This window comes from Festucalex cinctus, chromosome 2, assembly GCF_051991245.1.
Source record: "Festucalex cinctus isolate MCC-2025b chromosome 2, RoL_Fcin_1.0, whole genome shotgun sequence".
Classification (NCBI taxonomy): Eukaryota; Metazoa; Chordata; class Actinopteri; order Syngnathiformes; family Syngnathidae; genus Festucalex; species Festucalex cinctus.
In genome coordinates this window covers 7,132,288-7,155,811 of record NC_135412.1, presented here as the reverse complement: position 1 = coordinate 7,155,811, position 23,524 = coordinate 7,132,288, and the positions used below count along the sequence as shown (strand labels likewise).

Sequence of the window (23,524 nt, the reverse complement as noted above, 5' to 3'; positions counted from 1 at the left end):
AAACTCTTCATTTGAAGCACAATTCCACAAGAGGGAACTCACTCAAAAGTGTTGGTGTTAAAGTGCTCTGTGCCTTAACATTCAAGAAGAAGCTGTCAATCATTTTTACCATCCCCACAAAGGGCCGGGTATCGATTCTAATTTCCTCAATCGATTTGATTTCAATTGAGAGTTGAGTTCGATTCATTTTCAATTTTTTTCGATTCGATGCACTTCACTTCAGTCCGATATTGATTAATTATGGAACAGACAAGTCTTCGTAAATTGAATTGAATGCCTTCAAATATTAAATTGCATTAAATATCAAGGAGATGATAAAATCCCCACAAACATCAAATTCCAAATTCTGTTTTGCTGAGGCAGTAACTGGTTAAATGATTTAGTGTTATAATCACTTAAATGTTACACAAACATTGGCATCAGCAAGGATGAGATGAAAATATTTTCCTAATTCCAATTCAATAATTGTATATATAAATTAAAAATATTCTAAATTGTCTTAAAGTACAATAAGTCAGGTCTGTCATAAATATAAGAAAATACTTTTGAATTCATGTGAACAGTTAAATGCCAAGAAAACAGCAAAATACAACAACAACAACAAAAACTTGGCCTTTAAAATTCCCCTTTCCTATAAATTTATGGAGAAAAAAAGAGATATTAAAATAATTGATTTCATGGTTTTATGACTCAATATCAGGCTCAAAAAGGAAAATTTGATATTGATTATTCGATTTTTAAAACCCAGCCTTATCTCTTGCTCCAGTGTATTTGGCACATTTGAAACAGAGCTAAACAGAGTCACTAATATTCTAACAGGCAATATAACATCAATTGAGTTGCCAGTTAAGAATAAGCACCAAGTAACAACATCAATTTGGGAACAGTAACAAGTGACATCACCGCAAGCAGATGGAAGCAACTGTTTTGCATTAACATTCATACAGCCACGAATTATATTGTATGTACATTGTATGTCATTTTATTTGGAAAAGATTCTTAATGTGGTGTGGCCAGTTTGTTAATTATTCCTAAAATCAAACCGAGTATTAATCCCATTAATTCTTGTATGAAGGCAGTCGTGTATATTTTTCAGTGTTTTTATGGGGCAACCTGTATTACATTATTTAGCACAGTTTGTTTTTTTATTTTCATCCTCTTCCCACTACAATACACAAAGGCTTTAATTTATGACTGCCTACAACTGAGCGATAAGAGAAGACAGTGACACAGCTGCAGCATTATCTGCTGCTGTGGTATATTACAGTTGTAAATCTTTCACAAACAAAGAATTATGTGTGTTGGAGACGGGGTTTATTATTTATTATATACACATGACTTATTCACAGCACATGCATTACCAATTCTTTGTAACTGGTGGTTGGGAACTTGGTGGTGTGTAGTTAGCTATTCCTAAGGTTTTGTGCTTAATCGGACACATGAGCAATTTTATGTTGGGGGAAAACCTAATATTTACTCCCAGCCATTTTCACAGAAGCAATCCCGTTCGCTCCCGGCTGTTTTACTAGATTTTCACTGATTTTGCAAGGCCCACTGAATATTGTGTTCTATTGCTATAAAAGCATGAAATCTATCAAAAGAAAGATTAAAGTCTCTTCTTTCATCAGGAAAAAAAGTATGTTTCTATCTGTTTCCGTTTTGCAGCAACTAGCATTAGAAGAGAGCTAAGTTTCATCAGTTTTCACAAATCTATTCAAAATTGTGAGTAATTGAGCTTTTTTTCTAGATGGCCCTGGTTGATCTCCTTTGCTCTGCTGCCACCTGCTGGCCGTTTGTGTAATAACTACCATTTCTGCAACCGTTCTTTGCAGTTGAGAGTCTGCATCAAAGCCTTATGTTTGCTCTAGCATAAAAACAAACAAAAAAACGTATAAATACGTCTTTGGGACACTTAAAACATAAAAAACGTATTTACACGTTATTGGCAGCAAATGAGTTGTTAAAGAAATGCACAACAAAAACAAAACAGTTGAATAATGACAACATTCCATGGAACAACAAAATAATAACCAAGCAATTTTGATCTCGTCAGCAAACCATCCAACCAAGCGTTGATGTGGAATGAGTGGAAGGGAGAAGAAGAAGAAGAATGTATTTTGGGCATATATAACAAGTGAGTGGCCCACTCTACTGTTGAGCACTTGATCACACACTTGAGGCTCGAACAAAGTAGCAAAATATGCAAGATGCTCTGTTGGTCGCTGCTTCTATCACTCCGCAAAGTAATGTTATTTATTAGCAACTACCCACTCACACGCCAACACACATACTCAAAGTTAGAAGCTTGAATTGAAATATGAACATGCACAAATCAGTGGGGAAAAAAACACATTAAGAACCAATGAATACTTTTGAGGGTGGGAGTGTTGGGGCAATGCGGTGAAACGCATTATCTTGTGGCCGCAGTAGTAATTGTGCTTGTTAATGTGGGACCAATTAGCAAGACCCATCAAGCTGGAGTGCTCTAAATGGACAATTAGATTTGATCAGATTAATGGCTCACTGCCAGAGAGGAAGAAAAGAAAATACGACTTACACAGACATTGGCCAGTTGTTTTTTTTTTTTTAGTACACTTGCATGCTGTTATAAGAGCAAGTATTATGTTAATACATGTGTACCTCTCCTACAGCTAAACAAACCACAAACTTGATGCATTCTTGTAAAATAAATACAAAAAATAATTAATTAATACAAACAAAACAAACACGAAATGTGCATTTGGCTCCAGCTCACCCTTTCATAGAGAAAAACGTGCGGGAGAAAATGGAATTCATGGAACAATGGATGGATGTTATTTTACAAAATGCTATAATGAACTCCATCCATCCATCCATCCATCCATCCATCCATCCATCCATCCATCCATCCATCCATCCATCCTTCCAACCATCTATTTTCTGAACTGCTTTCTCCTCACAAGGGTCACAGGGGGTGCTGGCGCCTATCTCAGCTGGCTCTGGGCAGTAGGCGGTGGACACCCTGAACTGGTTGCCAGCCAATCGCAGGGCACACAGAGACAAACAACCATCCACACTCACACGCACACCTAGGGACAATTTGGCGCCCAATCAACCTGCCATGCATGTTTTTGGAATGTGGGAGGAGACCAGAGTACCCGGAGAAGACCCACACAGGCACGGGGAGAACATGCAAACTCCACCCAGGAAGACCGAAACCTGGACTCGATCTTGCGTCCTCAGTACTGGGAGGCGGACGTGCTAACCAGTATCCCACCGTGCCGCCTAATGAACAACATAATACATACCGCATTTTCACGACTATAAGGCGCACCGCATTATAAGGCGCACCTACAATGAGTGACATATTTTAAAACTTTTTCCAAATATAAGGCGCTACAGTAGAGGCTGGGGTTACGTTATGCATCCATTAGATGGTGCTGCGCTAAAGGGAATGTCAACAAAACAGTCGGATAGGTCAGTCAAACTTTATTAATAGATTACAAACCAGCTTTCTGACAACTCCATTCACTCCCAAAATGAATAAACAGCTGTTTTATTATTTTCTCTGTGGTAAAGTATTAGTATTAGCTAGAGATCCAAGATGGCGGGATCTGCAGGGTCAACGATAGCGTCTTGACAGCAAGACCTGCTGCGGCTCAATGTTGATCCATATATTAGGCGCACTGGATTATAAGGCGCATGGTCAGCTTTTGAAAAAATTGAAGGCTTTTAGGTGCGCCTTATAGTCGTGAAAATACGGTAATAATTTATGTTACATATCAGCCTGCGTATGAGACGCGGGAATGTGTTTGTGCACTTCCTGGCATTCACATTCCACTCATGATACATAGATAAGAAAAAGTGGGAAGAATTTTCAAAGAATTTCCTGAAGTTCAAAATGAAACATGATGAAAACCTCTTTTTTTTGTAATGTACACAAAATTTGACTTCTGCATTTGACCCATCACAGTGAACACACACAGTTGGTGGCACATGCTGCATGTTGGGACTTCTTCTTCAGAGTCACCCCTGAACATTTCCACAAGGTTGCATTTGGAAAATGCTCCAAAAGCTCAATGGTTCACTGCGACCGTTCGGAAACTCGGAACGTTGTTCAAATGTGCCATCCGGTTAGTCAGTGCACCAAAAAAACGAGTGCCGGAGTACGTTCTAGGCGCTCCCACTCATGGGGACATGGTGCACCATGATGGATGATGGGGCCCTCCCTATGCATGTCGGGGGGCGACAGTGTCTTCCTCAAGGACATGGCAGACGGGGATGGTATTGAATCAGGGTCCCCAAAATAGCAGCTGATGATTTGGGGGGGGCATTTATTTTGATATAGAGATTCTGTTTTCATTATTAAATATCAGGAGAGGAGGAGTTGCGCTGCTGCAGGGGAGCCTAATAGCTTGTCAGTCGTCTGCTGAATAGTAATGACTGCCAATGTGACTTTATAATTCAAAAACCACGCACACGCAAACACGCACGCACACCCCCACGTGGAAATGTGGAAAGAGAGGCAATTCCGACGGACAAACCGTACTGGTTAGAAACATGATTCATTACACTCTTTTGCCCCAGATACACTAATAGCTAATTAGTTCTAATGTTCCTCACAGGTTTACAGCCATCGAGTGCTTGACTTGATAACGCGCAGCAGTCTATGCTTTGAAGTATGCTCCTTTATGATGCCATGGAGTGTCACAATTCTCAAGCGGTCAGTGGGAGCTGGCCTGATCGAAATGGGCCAAGAGTCACTGCCATAACCAAAACAAATCGGACCAAAACAAACAAAGCCGTGGTTCAAATAATGGTTGTCTTTCACCCAACAAGCTGTTTTTTTTTCCCATTATCTCCAAGACAAAAATACATCAAACATAAATTGTTGTAATGCTATACGAGGGCTGCCAAGATTAGTCGACTAGTCGTGACTACGTCAACGACCAAAAGCGTTGACAGCAAATTTAAATAGTCGACTAGACAGTTTTACATAATATATATCGTTCTTATATTTGTTTTTTATTCCAAAACTGCCTCAACTGCCTGCCACTCGTCCTCTCCTGCCTGCTCTTACCCCGGGTTTTCACCGGATGCGGTTGCGGTGCGGTTGCGGTGCGGTCCGGCGACGCAAGCAATTAGATTCCATTCATTCGAATGGTGCAGTTTACACCTCTTGCGGGTGCGTTGCGTGTCGACTGCGGAAGGCCTGCGGCGTGCCGCAAGCCTTCCGCAAGGATAGACCTATTTTCTATTTTTGCCGGACGCCGCAGCGGTAGGCCTCCGGCAAATGGCAAGCTAGCACAAAACACATCGAGCGGGACAGGAAGACCGACGCAGTTTCAAAATAAATTTCCGGTTACCTTTCAGAATAAAACACTCGCCAGCTCCTATTTCGCAAGCTTATCAGCAAAACGTGACGTGGGCGTCGCCGGGCCATGTGCTCATTCACGGTTTAGACACCAGCGAACATGGACGAGGAGAGGTTTATATTGGAGGTGGAAAACCACAAAATAATATATGACACGGCACATCCTTTTTATAAGGACTGTAATGTATTGTGAGTTTGATGTTCGCGATTGCTTGTTGTGCCCGTCTCGCTTGCCGTACTGAGCGGCAGCCGGACGCGGAAGACAGAAATAAAGAGTGGACCCGCACTGACCCGACTCTCGTTATTAATATACTTTACAAGGACAACCAAAAAAAGGATGCTGCATGGAATCTCATAGCAGAAGAAGAAGAAAATGTTAAATCAAAAGAAGTCCACCTCTCTTTCTGCTTCTCTGTTGAGCAGAGACTTTCTGTATGTTTGTCGTTGTGAAATGCCACATGATCGCGCGCACGCGGTCCCGCGAGACACGTTGGGAAGTGGGCGGCGACGGAGCTGCCGGACCGCAGCTGTGCGGAGCCGGTGTGGATTGACCAAAAAATTGACCCGTCCGGAGCACGCAGTCAAGACGCACCGCACCGCAACCGCATCCGGTGAAAACCCGGGGTCAGACGCGACGTCACCGGAAGCTATATACTCTTAGCACCAGCTGCACAAAAATAACACTTTAGAATATAATTTAACATGTTTGATGATAAAAGAGTTTTCTGACCTAGCATAACACAAGAGCAATGCAATTATGTGAAGTTTTTTTTTTTTGTTTATTTGTTTTTTTTAAACTGATGTTGAACCTTTGTGAAAAGTCTGCAAACTTCTGGTACAAACTGCACTTCAATATTAGGTGAATGTACAGTTACCTTTCACCTGTCACCATCTTTATTACTAACTTGTACATATATCTTAACAAATTCCAGCTATATGCTAATGATGGTTATATAAGAGTAGCTGCTTGCTTGTCAGTCCCTTAAAAATATTGGCCTAAGTCGTCAAAATAAAAAAATGCTGGCCACCTTTGCTAAAATTGGCTACATCCTTAGTTGTACAGATGAGTTTATTATTTTATGTATAAATAAAAGCAAAATAGTCGTTTGTGGGAGCCCTGTGCTGTACAGTTGCATTTTCAGTACCTTTCTTTCAATTGACGATTAACTGGATTGTATTCCAGTGTTTGCTTTACATAATGATGTTGCAAAACTTGACTTTTAATCGATGACCTCTGTTACCTCTATTTAAAGTCAATAACGTTAGATAGTTGATATGAGTTGAGGGTGGAGGTGGGGAGGCAAAAGGAAAATAGGATTCTTGTGAATTAAAGGAATAGTTTGTTTGTTCCTATATGTGCACCATTTGCATCGATAAGTTATTTTTTTCTATAATTTGATATGCTGAATTTTCATGTACATTTAATATTTTGAAAATACTACAGCTGACCGACAATTTTATTGAACACACCATTAGATGACCGCCACTTGCGTAAATGTAAGACTAAGTTGCACAATGATACACAGCGACGCTGAATAGAATGCATTTAATGCGGCTAGCGTTAATCCTGAACGAATGAAGCCTCATCGTTTTGAGCTATCGTTTGTACTTTGGATGTGAGAGATCTGCCGCGGGATGGTCTTTTCAGGCACAAAATAAACTTTGGAAAATGAGTAGCTCGTTCGGGAGCTGTACACGCAAGGACAATCGTAGGAATAAATATAGAGCAGGGGTGTCCAAACTATGGCCCGGGGGCCATTTGCGGCCCGCCATACATTTTTTTGGCGGCCCGCGACAAATACTAAAAATAATTTTTCAATGCTGTTTAAAAAAAAAAGAAAAAAAAAGAGGGTGGATTAAACATTTCTAGCAACGCAAAGACACAAATTTGCAGCTAATAATTCAGTTTCAGAAATAAAAGTAGTTTCATCCACTTGTTGCTTATTGTCAAGGTCCAATAAGTGAAAACATCACATTAAATTAATGGTTCTTAAGTGTGGTCAGTTTACTACCGATTGTTCTTGTTGTGGTTCAGCATGTCAAGTTGGGATTCAGCTGCTGCTCAATGGAGAGGCGTATCTAATATAGTGGCTCACAGGGGTCACTATTTGCCTTGTGACTGTTAGCAGTTTTTAATAAATAACTCTACATTATATCAACAATTTATAATTGCTTCATTGATTTTTACCATGTTTAACTCATTCACTGCCATTGACGGAAAAAGACGTCAAATGATGCATTTTTTTTGCTGGTCTGGCAATGCATGTGTTAATAAATAATTAAAAAAAAAAAAAAACTCAAAGTGGCCCTTGCAGCTTTCTATTTTTCTGTATGTGGCCCCAGGGGAAAAAAGTTTGGACACCCCTGATACTGAAGCATGTCTTTCTGCTGTTCCAAGCTAAACTAATTAAAGGAACACTTTACTTATTGATCCATTTTTAGCAGCAAAAAGTTGCTACTTTTTCAATAATTAATTTGGTGACGTGATTATTTTTTTATGTACATTTAATAACTTTTAAACCGATGTTAAAATGAATCGAACGCCGGCATGTTTGTTACACGTGACTAAATAACCCGGATGTTTACGTCACTAGTGTGTAAACGCTACACTATGGAAGCACTATGCAACGCAGCCGTGCATCTAGCGTCAAACCCGGAAGGATTAAACCTTATCGCTTCGAGCCAACACGACAAAATAACACTACCGAAGGAAAGTCTGCCTTGGATGTGAAAGTTGTGGCGCCAGATGGTCTTTTCGGGCACAAAATAAACTTTAACGAACGAGTGAATCAGGCGGGGGGGTGGTGCGGGAGCTGCACAGGAATGGACAATCCGCTAATGAATGTGTGCTGGCTGGAAATGAAAGAACTCGAGGATCGGTTCCTTGCGGACAATCTCAACTGCCAATATCCAACAGGTAAAGTGACACACAGCACGAGCAATGCAAAACGTGTGGAACTGACGAACTATTTCAGGAAAAAGAAAAAATAGTAAAATTAAATGTATCATCGTTACAGCGCCCAACCTCGCCTAGCTGTTTTTTTTCTTTTCTTTTTTTGCGTAGCGTCCCGATGATGTAAACGAAAGGTTGCAAGAAGGTTGTGTATTAACCGTGTTTATTTATAGACAGAATGAAGTAAGGAAATGCGAGACGCCGTTACCTAGGCTGGTTACCACAGGAAGAACAGCGGGACAGAACACAAATGTAGTACGTCGCACACGACACATGATAATGACACTAATCCACATTCTATAAATTTTTTGGTAAAATAAGATTATGAACATGGTCAATTTGTGAAGTATAAACAACTTACGAGCTAATAAAACATAACGTCCTCGTCCCCGTACTTGACGATGTTCACACTCAAATGAATTATGAAATAAAACAGTCCGTGCAGTATAATAACGAATGCCCCCCCCACCCCCTAAACATGCCTACCTTTCGCTTTAAATTTGCTTCGCTTCTCCGAGATCTTTCAGTGGCCGTAGTAAGACCTCGATTTGTGCCGGCTGTTGTGAGAGTGAAGGCTCCGTGTTGCTAGCAGTTGCGGAAGTAGCCGCCAGAGATCCTCCATCGGCTTGATTATTTCCCACGTCTGGTTCTTTAAAGATACTCGGTACTGCGTTGGGCTTTAGTATTAGGCGTGTGGCGTACTCCATCTCAAATTGTAACATATTTTCTTAGTCCTCATGCCTGAAATGTTCGCTGCGCGCACGCCTGCTTGTCCTTCGGGAGGTTGACAGCACTTAGCAAACAAACCATTGTCTACTCAAGTGTTTTTTTTTTGTTTTTGTTTTTTGTTTTTTTAGGGGGGTCTCGCGGGTTTTTCCTTGCCGACGCCTTGCAAAATTTTGCAATACACAAAGGCATAAGTGACAGTTTGTGTCCTCCTCGTTGTTATGTCTGCGTGAACTACTGTTCGCCAAGCGAGTATACACACTTGTTACGTCACCACTCGGGGGCGTTCCAACACGGAAGTACTTCTATGTTGAAGAAAAGTTAAATAAATCAATATAAGGGTGTATTCTTCAGCTCTTATGCATTTTTCGTAGCTAAACTAACTATTTACTGCCGATCAAGCCATACATGTAAAATTAAAGGAGCCTTCCTTTAATTACAACCAATCAAGCCATACATGTAAAATTAATAAAGCCTTCCTTTAAACTGAGGACGGATTTTCTCCAAAGACAACAAACAAGGAAATACAAAAGTAGAAAGGCATGTTTGTAGTTAACCAAAGTGTGTCTTGCTCATTAGCAGCTCAGGATGTCTGAACATGTGGCTGCCTTGAGGTTTGGACTCACCTTGACATATTGGTGACATCAAAGTGAATATGCAAAAGCCTTCATGGGTGCTGCGCTGCTTACTGTTGACAGGCGCTTCAATACACAGTACGACCAACTGAATATACGCGTCTGTCAAAAAGATGCACTGGAAAAAGAGAAAGACAAGACAGGATTTATGTTATTTGGAATATCAATCAGTCACATAGAAACATTAACCAACATTTTTGTTGCAAATTAGTCAACACATGGATCAAACTGTCTAGCTTTGAAATGGACGCACTGCTTGATTATACAGCACATTATCTCGTGTTAATAGGGATGTCATTTTGAAGCAATAAAAAAAAAAAACTGACCGTCATTGCTTGAAGCATTCAAAAATAAAGATGAATTAGTTTTAAGGTTTGCAGAAAAGAACAAAGACCAACCAACAGAAATTCTTTCTGCTGTCACACGGGACCGGGAGCCTAGCCCAAGTTATTAAAAGTCTTCGGCGGAGCAAATGTTTGTTGTTTAGTGGGTAGGCAGGCAGTCCGCTTATTCCCAGCCCACTTGTCACCATAGCCTGCTTACTCACATATGAGAAACGTCAACACTTTGGACCCGAAGGAACTTTCCACTTTCGGTTTGAATGACAACTGCACTCTTGAACTCACCTTCAGAGTCTCTGCGCCACCCACAAAAATGCAATCTTGCGTGTCTCTTAATTTTAAAGGGCAAATATTTCTCCTATTTTGGAAATAATCTTCGTACATTACGCACAACACACTCACCAACAGTGTACACAATCTGTTATGGTTATGTTGGGACATTTAGTAAATGAGGCCCATGGTCTCTCCACCATGTTGTAGGTCTTCCTATCTTAACCAGCTGCTTGTATCCATGATCATGTTCTTTCTGTTCCTACCCACAGTCATTGACTGTAGGTGAGGGTGGGAAGGTAGAACGACCATTAACTCATTCACTCCCAGCCATTTTCACTGAAGCAAACCCCCTTCGCTCCCTGCTGTTTTGCTGGATTTGGACTGATTTTGATTTGATTCATCAGAGGGGAAAAAAAAGTACGGTATATTTCTATCCATCTGTTTCCGTTTTGCAGCAATTAGCATTAGAATATAGCTTAGTTTCATAATTATTCAGAAATCTGTTTAAAACTGTGGGGAAAACAGCTTGTTGCAACAAGGCCCTGGTTGATCTCTTATACTTTGCTGCCTCCTGCTGGCCGTTTTTGTAATACCTACCATTACTTCAACCGTTATCTTCAGTTCAGAGGCTGCATCAAAGCCTTCTGTGTGCTCTAGCATAAAAACAACAACAACAAAAACCCCGTATAACTACATCTTTGGTACACTGGTAATATTTAAAATAGAACGTATTTATACGTCTTTGGGAGCAAATGAGTTAAATGGAGCACACCATTCACCACAATGGACGGATGCAGAGTCAACATCACTGCATCACAAGCACACTGAAGTCCCCGCAGCAAAACAAGGGAGTCTTGAGCAGGAGCGCTCTGTAGCACCCCCTCCAACGACTCCAAAAAGTGTGGGTAATTTTCAAATCTAATAATCACCTTTTTTCCCTTCATCTTAAATGATAATACAGTCAGCTACAGCAGCAAACTTGTGCCAACCAATTTGGCAAAACTTGCCACTGCAGCACTAAGCTGATTCAGTGATGTATTAGGTCTAAATGATTAATTATCAGAAGCTAATTGAGCAGCTCCAAACTGCATATAGTTCAAAGCTGACACCCTTTCCATTGTATTCTTGTCATATACTGTGATAACATTTTATTTTCATAAACAACAACAACAATTCTGGACCTTGCACACCAGAGATGTGATATAACACATGCCGAGAGCCAATTTCTGGACCACCCAGGTCACATTTTCCGGTGCCCTCTTGGTTGCTTCCACAATTGGTGAGACCTTAGGAAGGGGGATCCACATTGAAGAAGAGCGCCCCGGTAACAAATGTGTGGATGAGGGAAAATGAAGTTCTCCTTGTGTTGTAATCATGCTGGGTGCAAAAGTCGCGCTTTGTCTGGTTCCTCACCTAAAGAACTATTTACCCTTGGAGACCCTACCAGGGGAATGACTGACAACTGAGCTCCAAGCATCAATGGGACACGTAAATCCCTCCATTATAATTATGTGGCAAGCAAAAGACACAGACTCCTGTGTCTGTTTTCAATCGTGGGGAAGAAGCCTCATCTATCTCCTTCAAAGACTTCAAACTGACGTGAATGTGACCCAGGCACATAGGAAAAGAGGATCTTTATCGTAACCATGACTACACTGCAACGCATATTTAACAAGAGGTCATGTAGGAAGCTGTAATTCATTTTATACTAAATACTTGCTCTGAGCAAATCCCACTATTTTCATCCAGCTGAGAATGTATATACAAAAAAAAAAAATATCTCTGCAGATATTGATCCATCTATCGATTGTGTATCTCAAAGGGATAGTTCGGATTGTTTAACATGAATCTCAATTTGATCCTCACCTCCAGTGTGTGCGATGAGCACTGACTTACCCCTGACAGCGTTCTGTGACACGAGTTCTGGTCCGGTGTTGGACGAGAGGAAAATAGTCCAGCAAGCTGGCTGGGGTCACGGAAATAAATTCATAATTTCATAATAAATTTCATAATTATTCACAAATCTCTTTAAAACTGTGGGGAAAACAGCTTGTTGCAACAAGGCCCTGGTTGATCACCTATACTTTGCTGCCTCCTGCTGGCCGTTTTTGTAATAACTACCATTGCTTCAACTGTTATCTTCAGTTCAGAGGCTGCATCAAAGCCTTCTGTATGCTCTAGCACAGGGGTGTCAAACTCATGTTTGCTCAGGGGCCACATGGAGGAAAATATGTTACCAAGTGGGCCACATCAGTAAAATAACGGTATATAACTTAAAAATTATTGCCGTCAATTATATGCAGATTTTCGCTGTTTTTGTGCCAGCCCTAAATTACGGAGCTCAACTGTAATCATATTGTCCCAAAAAATAATACAAATGCAAATGGAACGTGGCAACACTGAATTCTGGACGTGTTAAATCTACCTGTTGTGCATATATATTGTTCCCAGAATGCATCGCATGGAACAGTTAATGACGTTATAAAGACGCTAATGCTTGTCATATCTGTTTGTGTTACCAGTAATTGAATTTGTGTCGTATTTAACACGTTTGTCGGTCTATGATTAAGAAAAATAAAATAATAATAATAATAATAATAATAACAATAATAATAATAATAATAATAATAATAATAATAATAATAATAATAATAATAATAATAATAATAATAATAATAATAATAATAATAAAACAAACCGCAACTTTAACTTGTGTGTAAAATAATGACATCCTGGACGATTCTCCCATACAAGTTGCATTGCTCATCTGAGGACTGCTTGTGGTTACAACTTTTATATATTTTGATCGTGGTTGGCTGATTAATTAGTCCGCCATTACAATTATTATTATTTTTTTTTTACTTTACAAAATTATCTCGCGGGCCGGATTAAACCCCTTTGCGGGCCTAATCCGGCCCGCGGGCCTTATGTTTGACACCCCTGCTCTAGCATAAAAACAACAACAACAAAAAACCCATATCATACGTCTTTTGTACACTGGTAATATTTAAAATGGAACGTATTTATACGTCTTTGGGAGCAAATGAGTTAATTTAGGGCACAAGGTCAAGCCTGGATTATTCAGCTTTAAGAGTGGTCTCTTTCATTATCATGTCTTTTGAAGCAAACCAGACCAACATGTCAATGGCTAGCTCAATTAAACCCAATCAATTTCTTTAGAATTTGGTGGTCATTATTTGGAGAAAGTTTTGCTTTACTGTTTGTGTCGGGTCGCAAACTCAGGCAAGAGGCACGATCCACGATCCACTCAATAATGTCCACCGCCAGACTGCATGACAACCAAAAGATTCGGGATTCATAAGGTTTTGAATGGTCTCTCCATGCTTGCGTGTGTTTTCTCAAGGTACTCTGGCTTCCTCCTACATTCCCATAACTTGCACGTTAAATTGATTGAAGACTCTAAATTGCTCACAGCTGTTTGTGCCCTGCGATTGACCTCTCGCCCAATGCTAGCTGTGAAGGGATCGAGCTCACCCCTGACCCTGAATAGAATGATCGCAAGAAAATGGATCGATGGACTGCCCGGTGCGTTCAGAAGAGTAATGTTAGGGTTAACTGCAATTTAAGAGGAAGTCTGTCCTTACAATACAGTATATAGGGATGTTCAATAGCACTGTTTTTCAGACAGACACCAGTACGAGTACTCAACTCTTGAGTAGACACAGATACCAATAACAAGAACTGATACCACTAGTACTTTTGATACCTAAAATGTCCCCTCAAAAAACAGTAACCGATAATTTAAAGAAAGAGTTATAATGTATATCCCATTCGTGTTGTAAGAAACAATCTTTTCTGATCTTGTAAATATTGGGCATAGTAAGTATGTCAACTGAGATGACAATTTCTGTCTAATAATAATAAGAATTTTAGATTGAGATCATTCTGAGTACTCATTGATAGAAGTGTATTTTATTCTCTCTGCCCAGTTTATACACAACAATCTATGATCAAGGGCTTTTAGCCGGGATGATGTAATGTATGAACTAAGTATTCATTAATATTTCACAGTCTCAATATTCAATCTTTAATTACACTTTTAAATGGTGTGATATTAAGTGGTAACTTCAGAAGATTAATGAAGACATAATTCTCTGTTAATTTCTAGGAATTACCATGCTTAAATGTACGCAACCAACATTTATGTTTTAATTTGATTGAAGATTATTTCAAAGATGTGGTACAAATAAAGAAAAAGAAACAAAACATTCTACAATATAAATATGAAATATCCAATAGTGAAACTGGTCCAAAAAAGGAGTAGGAAAAAGTTCCAACTAAATTATATTTTTATCTGGAACTGTGCCAGCACTTTGCTCATTCCATTTACATTCTGTTTTATTTTTGTACAGAAGACCATTTGGGTAGCAACCTAGTTGGGCCTGATTCAATGTCACCCTGCTATTCTCTGGCAGAATTGTTGTGATGTTGATGTAGGGCAAGGGATGATGATGATGATGAGGAAACCGACGGGTGATTCCTCCAACTGAAGCTGCAGCTCAAGTGGGCATCAGTAAGTAAAAGAAAGAAAATTGGAAGTGTTTGCCATTTGCTGACTGTGCTGGCTCTCTGATAAAACAGCACAAGAAATTGGAAAACTTGGTGAAGGGAGCAAAAACTGACGGCGTCTGGGGTTGTCTTCGTTTCACCCACTTTGATATTGAGCTTGAGCTTGTTCCCAGCAATGTAATCTTTCACAGGAAACTAAATCCACTAAGAAAAAGAAAGTGCTGCGTCCGCTAAGAGTGCTAAATATTGCTCCACAAGTGCACCGCAGCTTGCTCCGTTACTCCGGGTTTACACTGGTTGCGGTTGCGGTGCGGTTGCGGTGCGGTTGCGGTGCGTTCCGGCGACGCACCGCAATTAGATTCCATTCATTCGAATGGTGCAGTTTACACCGCTTGCGGGTGCGTTGCGTGTCGACTGCGTCTCAGCTGCGGCGTGCCGCAAGGATAGACCTATTTTCTATTTTTGCCGGACGCCGCAGCGGTAGGCCTCCGGTAAATGGCAAGCTAGCACAAAACACATCGAGCGGGACAGGAAGACCGACGCAGTTTCGAAATAAATTTCCGGTTAGCTTTCAAGATAAAACACTCGCCAGCTACTATTTCGCAAGCATGCTAGCAAAACGTGATGTGGGCGTAGACGGGCCTGGAGTTAACGTGCGAGGTGCTCGTTCACGGTTTAGACACCAGCGAACATGGACGAGGAGAGGTTTATATTGGAGGTAGAAAGCCACAAAATAAAAAAAGTCCACCTCTCTTTCTGCTTCTCTGTTGAGCACAGACTTTCTGCGTGTTTGTCGTTGTTTTTAATGCCACATGACCGCGCGGTCACGCGAGACACGGCGGGAAATGGTCGGCGACGGAGCTGCCGGACCGCAGCTGTGTGGATTGGCCAAAAAATTGACCCGTCCGGAGCACGCAGTCAAGACGCACCGCACCGCAGCCGCACCGCAACCGCAACCGGTGTAAACCCGGGGTTAACGTCCCATTCACTGAGGATATTACTCTAATGATATACCAGCGCAAACACACCAAACAAAGTTTGACAGCTGGGAGCAAATTTGCGCCTGATTTACCACACATGACAATGGATTTGCGCCAAGAACACAGCAGTATCAGAAAGCGAGGATGGACCGAGGAGGTCCAAAACGTTTTCCTCATTTAGCGCCATTAAGCTGTAGTGAGCGGAAAAGACGACATTCGTTCATTCATTTAATGTCCATGAAATACAAATTATTGGTGAGGTCATCTTTTATATTTTCAGAGGTTGATGTGCTCATACAGTAGAAATGGATAGCATAATGAGTGTTAATGTATCTGTCATCTGAAAATTATTGCAAAATGCCCCCCTGCGAATAGCATGCGTGATCTGCATGGTCACTTGAAATTCTGCATGAGAACCTTCCGCACGATCGAAGAAGTCATATACGTTGTTTGCGTCGCTCAAACTCCGTGTGGCTATTAGCGCTGGCGTTAGTGACTTATGCTACGTTCTCACCAAATCCGAAAAGGCGAACTGGAACGCTTCATTCGCGAGCGTTTCACCGCGTAGAGTGTTTTTTGGAACGGTTGCCGCTCATTCGCGCTTTCGTGCGCACCGGAGCGGAGGAGGCGTGTCCCTTGGTGAACAAGGAAGTGGAGCACTTTAGCGAGTCAACAAAAAGTGAGCACCGCCAACTACTTTCACTTCTTTCCTGGGACTAAACAGCCGTGGCACTATTTTCTCCTTTTTTGAGGTACGTGATAGCACTTTCGCTTTTTTTAGTGGCAATCCGGCATTTGAGCTAAAAATAGCTTTGGCGTTAATAATAAGCACTGCTGCTAACTCGGTACAGTTCAAAAGCAAGTAAACAGACTTACCAGCACTTTCTTGATCATCATTCTGTCACGGTTGTTGCGCTCGGGGGGACAGTAGAGAGGACGCTGTGTGTGACGTTGCCCGATTGGCTACCGCGAGGCAAAACGCGGAAAAAGTTAAATTTTTTGAACTTTGACGAATATGCGAATGTGCGGATTTTCGTCGCAAATGTGCGGATTTTCGCTGCTGTGCACCGCGTCCCAACGCGCGATACGCGTCCTCTGCGCCGCCCCACGCACTTTCGTTCCGTTGCGCGCGAACTCCATTGACTACAATGCAAACGCGCCGCCGAATCGCCGTCCCTCGCTTTTGGTGAGAACGCAGCATTAGACGATTTAGTGACTTTCTCCACCAAATGTATGCAGATTATCTAATTTTTGTACGCACAAAAACTCCCGGCGCACCAGGGCGCAATCTGGTTGACAGCACCGTTAGTACTGAATTTCCCCATCTGCGCGTGCTTAGTGGATTACACGCTCCCAGATTGCTCCGTTTTTACCGGTTAGCACCGCGCAAAAGCTACGCAAGCCTTTAGTGGATCTGGCCCTGAGAGGCTTGCTAATAAGCTAGGGGTGGAACTTGTAAAGGCAAAAAATGCTGTTGGTTGAACTCTTTAAATTGGCTTTTTAGTGCTTCTCTATACATTATCAATACCGTTAATAATTCAGTCTCTCACCATTGTAATCTCTGAGTTGTATTACTTTCTACTTGATCCTGGGGGATTTGTATTAAGGCTACATCCGAGAACACTCAAAATTAAATTGTATAAAGGATTAAGTTTAATGTATACACTAAAGTTTTACCAGTGGTGATTGCAAATTTGCTGCTGACTATTGTTACTTTGTATTCTGGCTTTTCTCCCCAATGTTCAAGAGCAAACTGACAAAAGCCTCACACACAACTCTCACAGAAAACTATTTGTTGACACTATCTGGGAAGTGAATTCAATGTTTGAAGTGTTAATTGACTGTTTTTTCTCCCTAAAAATAAATATTAAAATTAATTACCAAGTGAAAAAAAAACTTTGTGTCCAAATTTCACTGGCAGAATCAAAATGTGAGTAGTGAAGTTGTGCTAGCGTATTGAGCTCTTTTTTCCTTCATGCCTCCAGCCTAATTGCACGTCAAGGTGAGAAAATTCAGCCCTCCCCGCATCACTACCCCAGGAGAGGGCGGCTGCCTCCTCTCTGCGATCCCTCAGTCCTGCCTGGCAGCGGACTCCAGAGTCCCTTTTGTCATTTCCACTTCAATTACAGCCACCCTCGCAAGGGGAGCCCCCACTGCACTGCGCATTTTCAGGTGTCCCTTGAAAGACGAACCATCCTTGGCCAGCGGGAGCATCGACATTTCGTTTGAAGACGTGCAGCTGATCCCAAGTGGTCTGACAATGGAGAACTCTGATAATCACTCCTTTTCCTCAGGCTGACCCCCCCCCCCAAAAAAAAAACAAAAAAAAACACACACTATCTTCTAGGGGTGTTAAAAAAATCGATTCGGCGATATATCGCGATACTACATCGCGCGATTCTCGAATCGATTCAATTTAATTTATTTTTTATTTTTTATTTTTTTAAAGAGCTCAGAATTGTTCATTCGGTAGTCTTACCGATTCAGCGTCTTATCATCATTGCCTTTTCTTTTTTTTTTGTGTGTGTGTGTGAATCGATTTTTAAACTTCCATTTTTAATGGAAAAATATTCAACAAAACGTCTGACTTCGGGTTAGGATTCACACCTTGAGCATGGAAGAATGTTATATGAACGGAACATTAAGCCTTAATATTTTATTTTAATGCTGTTCAAACATGAAACAGATTACAACCTCTATAAGACTGAAATTTCAGATAAATAAATAATACATTTTCATATAAATCTTACACTCTACAAGCTTACTGATTAGTATTTTCTAAATTTGAATGAAAAAAAATCGCAACAATCGACTTATAAATTCGTATCGGGATTAATCGGTATCGAATCGAATCGTGACCTGTGAATCGTGATACGAATCGAATCGTCAGGTACTAGGCAATTCACACCCCTACTATCTTCCATGACAAACGGTGAGTAATAACAGCAGGTTCTGACCCGGCATGCATAATCCTTTCATAATGCGCCCTTCATCGGAGGGCAAGGGGTCACATCCAATGCAAAACAGCAAACGGCAGCATTCTATCAGAGAAAGGCAGTGGGGGGAGGGAGGCAAGCAGATAAAAGTAAATTGGTCCTGCTGTGACACGGGCGTGGGGGTTAGGTTGCTGATGACAGAGAGGGTCACAGGCTGCCATGATGTGACCGCTACACACACTTATTATGCTGAGGGTGTGATTGGTGACGAGGGAGATGAAGGAAGGCGGGTGTGCTGTCTCAAAGTTATGTAGCTTGTGATAATAAGCCGTTCTTATGGGGAAGAAGGGAACGAGAAACAATGCCCCATTGCAGATGGACCCTTGTGTGATTTGGCACAAAAATGGATTGTCTTTCTGTGCCATCGTTGAACAGCTGTAGGCATTTCCCTCTACTAGCGTTATGTTGCAAACGTTTAAGCCACAAGGTCAGCGCGGGCGCTGCTGCTCAGTGTCAGTCTGGAAGAAGGAGTCATAACAGTAAGTATGTGGGAGTGAAAGAGGCAGTAATAACTGCTTTTATTAGAGCGGACCAATGAATGGATCATTTGTTGGCGTCTGTACTAACCCCAACATTTTTTTTTGACTCACATAAATAATGTCAGCTCTTCATGACAGTGAGCAAAAAGAGCAATTCATCCCGAACAATACTAGCAATCAAATGATTGGTATATTACAGAAAATCACGACTGAATGGTTTCCGCACATGGTGGTTTAAAACAACAACAACAACAACAACAACAAGAACGACACTTGTGTGTCAGAAGTTCATATTAAGGTTCATGTGGTCATGAAGCCTAGAGTTGAAATTCGTCCGGAGAAAAGGGTTGCACAGTGTACCAGTACTAAACATAACAATATTTCACCGTCACACTACGATCCTATCTACATATACTGTCACGGACACTTATCCAAATGAGAGGCAAAATGGGCTTGTTTCAAGCTTTTTGTTACTCCCAGTTGACGTTTACTGTGAAGTTGACATGTAAGACAAGACTACGTTTACATTAGGGATGCAACGGTTCTCGGTCTTGGACCGGACCGTTCGGTCCGCCCTGCTGGGGACAATACGCCCTTATATGGACCGAAGGTTTTCAGTTCGCAACAAATTTTATATTTATTGACACTAGCACACCAATGTGTGCACGCGTTAGGGGTGTGCTCAAAAAATCGATACGGCAATATATCGTTGCGGGCATCATTACAATACACGTATCGATACGCAGGCGTCAGAATCGATATTGCTCGTTAACTTTAAATAGGCAGTTAACGTTTGCCTTTGCAGCTGCATTGTACGTAACCTAAAAAATAAAAACCAGCAGCGTCTTTGAAGTTAATTGCCTTCAATTAATGCGAAATTAGCTCACCAGTGATTGGACACTGTGTCTTGCTAAGATAAACGAAAGCAAGGAAGAACGTCAACATTTATTTACTTATAAACTTAACATGGCACGTGTCTTAATGTACCAATTTTCGTATATTTTGTTTAAAAAACGAAATAGAATGTGTTACATGAAAAAAATGCTGTTTTTATTTCCCCAAATATTTCAAATAAGCACATTTTAGAGCTGTAATTTTAATACTTTGATATTTTTGCTCATATCGGCTCATGCATATTAATACATTTTCCCCGTGTGTCTGTGAAAACTGCTCCTTGCTCTGCAGTGCGTACACATTTAGACCAGGCATGCCTCTTGGTGGTAAACCAGAAGAGCTGCTAACAAAAATATTTTTGTCAGTCAGCATAACAAACATATCCTTTATGACTGTTATTTTAAAATGCAAGAAAATTAATGTAATATATTGTGATACGTATGTATCGCGATACGTATCATATCATGACCCCTGTATCGTGATACGTATCATATCGTGAGGTTGGTGGCAATACCCAGCCCTAGTACGCGTGCATGACGAGGCAGCCGGACCGGCTGGAGAAAAGCCCTCACTGCGAGCTAATGTCCAATCACCCCGGGTTTTCACCGGATGCGGTTGCGGTGCGGTTGCGGTGCGGTGCGTCTTGACTGCGTGCTCCAGACGGGTCAATTTTTTTGTCAATCCACACCGGCTCCGCACAGCTGCGGTCCGGCAGCTCCGTCGCCGCCCACTTCCCAACGTGTCTCGCGGGACCGCGCGCGCGCGATCATGTGGCATTTCACAACGACAAACATACAGAAAGTCTGTGCTCAACAGAGAAGCAGAAAGAGAGGTGGACTTCTTTTGATTTAACCTTTTCTTCTTCTTCTGCTATGAGATTCCATGCAGCATCCTTTTTTTGGTTGTCCTTATAAAAAGGATGTGCAGTGTCATATATTATTTTGTGGTTTTCCACCTCCAATATAAACCTCTCCTCGTCCATGTTCGCTGGTGTCTAAACCGTGAATGAGCACATGGCCCGGCGACGCCCACGTCACGTTTTGCTGAAAAGCTTGCGAAATAGGAGCTGGCGAGTGTTTTATTCTGAAAGGTAACCGGAAATCTATTTTGAAACTGCGTCGGTCTTCCTGTCCCGCTCGATGTGTTTTGTGCTAGCTTGCCATTTGCCGGAGGCCTACCGCTACGGCGTCCGGCAAAAATAGAAAATAGGTCTATCCTTGCGGAAGGCTTGCGGCACGCCGCAGCTGAGACGCAGTCGACACGCAACGCACCCGCAAGCGGTGTAAACTGCACCATTCGAATGAATGGAATCTAATTGCTTGCGTCGCCGGACCGCACCGCAACCGCACCGCAACCGCATCCGGTGAAAACCCGGGGTCAGTGTTGCGGTTCCGCCCACTCGCCCCCTCACACAGAAACGGAAAAACAAGCGAGCTGCGGAGTTGACAGACTAAAGTTTGAAGAAGTGGTGTGGAATAATTTCGGCTTCCTTATTGAAGACGACGACGGCGAACAGAAATTTTACTGTCTGTAAACGTTGCTTGTAACATGTCCCACACGTGAAGCCATTTTGAACGGGCACGTTGCCAACACCGAGCCGGGCTCAGCGCAGCAGCGCGCCTCAACACCGTAAAGCGGACACGCACGCTGCCCTGTCAACACCAACCCTCGGTCCCCCAGCCGATAAAATGCATCAGAACACACACGTGAAGGCGACGGAGACCCGAGAGAACGATGAAACAAATGACGCCGACCGACAGCGCGCTTCAGCCGTCACGACTGGCTCGACGAACCCAGCGCCCCATCGCCGCCATCCAATCCACGACTCCAGTGAATCCACTGGCCATAAACAGCCAAGAGACCGAGAACAAAACAAAACAAATGACACATACGCCCTCCCCGGTGTTGTCAAAGTAGTTACCCCTGAAAAAAAAATGTATCCCCTGCCACGAGTCCGCATGTTTTTCAATCAACGCATGAAGACACGTGTATTTTTGAGTTTTAGAAACAAGGTTTTGCCATTGTCTGGGCAACTGCACTGTAGCAAGCTGTATGAAAACTACTTTCAAAAGTTGCATTTTGTGTGTCTACCGGGACAGTATGGACCCATGCGAAAGGGTCACTTGACTGAATACAACACATTTAAATGGCTGTTTTAAGAATTAGCATCTACTGCTCTGGTTGGGGTCACCATGCCATGGCCAAATTTGAATAAAAAACAGCACACTTTGATGGTGAATATCTTCACATGCCCTAAAGGAACTTCAAACTATTACATTCGATCGTTTGAAACCAGACTTAAAATGAGCGTCAGCACCTTAATCTGAGTGTTTGACTTTTTAACAATGCACCCAGACATTCAATTATAAAAACAAATTATTCTCACATGCATACGCTTTTATTGATCGAAAGTCGGAGATGGCTTGTAGCAGAAAGTTGGCTGACCCTAATTTTATATATGTTTCCATTGAAGACCACCGGCCGTGGGATTGTTTGGACCGACAAGGAAATACATTTATATGAAAATGCTTAAAAAAGTCCATATTTTTTTAAAGTATTGTATATTGGTGGAAGAATAATGGAAAACCTGTTGAAATAGATATGGGACATCGATTAGATGGCAATTTTAAAATGTGACATAATCACATAAAAAAACGGCAGTTTTCAAGAGTAAAACGCAACATGTTGATATAGTGTTTACCCATGAAAAAGAAAAAAAAAGAAAAGAAAAAAACAACAGGGTCTTCAACACTATCTCTCCTTAGCGCAACTAAAGTTGACATAACATAATATCAATAGCCTCGTCGAGACTATCTTCAAGAACAGTAGTTTATCCTTTTTATTACATTTTATTTTGTCAATGCACACTCACAACAAATAGAACAAATAGACTACTTCATCATAAGAAGACCCATTTCACCAAAGCTTTGCATGTAGTTTTATTTTATTTTTTTGGTAAGTTTTAAATCTACTGCACTGTATAATCATATAAATAGTCATTTAAGCAATCTTGGTGTTTTGCAATGCAGAAAGGTCCTTGAATTTAGACGACAATAATTGCAGAAATACATCTATTGTAAGATATTGCAGTAGATAATGTACTGTATGTTGCAGGGGTTCAATATATTGACATTTGAATGTTTTAACTGAATTCTTTATTTTTCTCCCTCAAGGAAAAATTTAACTCATACTCCAATGCACACATGGAATCAGATCATACACATAAGTCTGCGAAAAGCCCAAAACAGAAGAAACTCGACCTTTGCACCCAGTTAGACCACGATCAGCGCCAAGCTTGCACTGGGCACGAATATAGGGCCCTTTATGTTCTTTTTGCTACAGTTTGTTTATTCCAACTAAACTT

At 41.5% G+C, this 23,524-nt stretch overlaps 1 protein-coding gene across 4 annotated transcripts in view; it reads right to left on the bottom strand.

Moving 5' to 3' along the window:
• LOC144013524 (beta-1,3-galactosyltransferase 1-like) overlaps positions 1-23,524 on the bottom strand; it is a 114,899-nt gene that overhangs the window by 44,957 nt on the left and 46,418 nt on the right. For 2 of the 4 annotated variants that reach the window (XR_013282272.1, XM_077512514.1), the window contains exon 3: positions 9,659-9,785. The exons of the other annotated variants lie outside the window; for them this stretch is intronic. The gene's annotated coding sequence lies outside the window, so the exon portion shown is untranslated. The remainder of the gene's footprint in view (positions 1-9,658; positions 9,786-23,524) is intronic. 4 annotated transcript variants of the gene reach the window in all.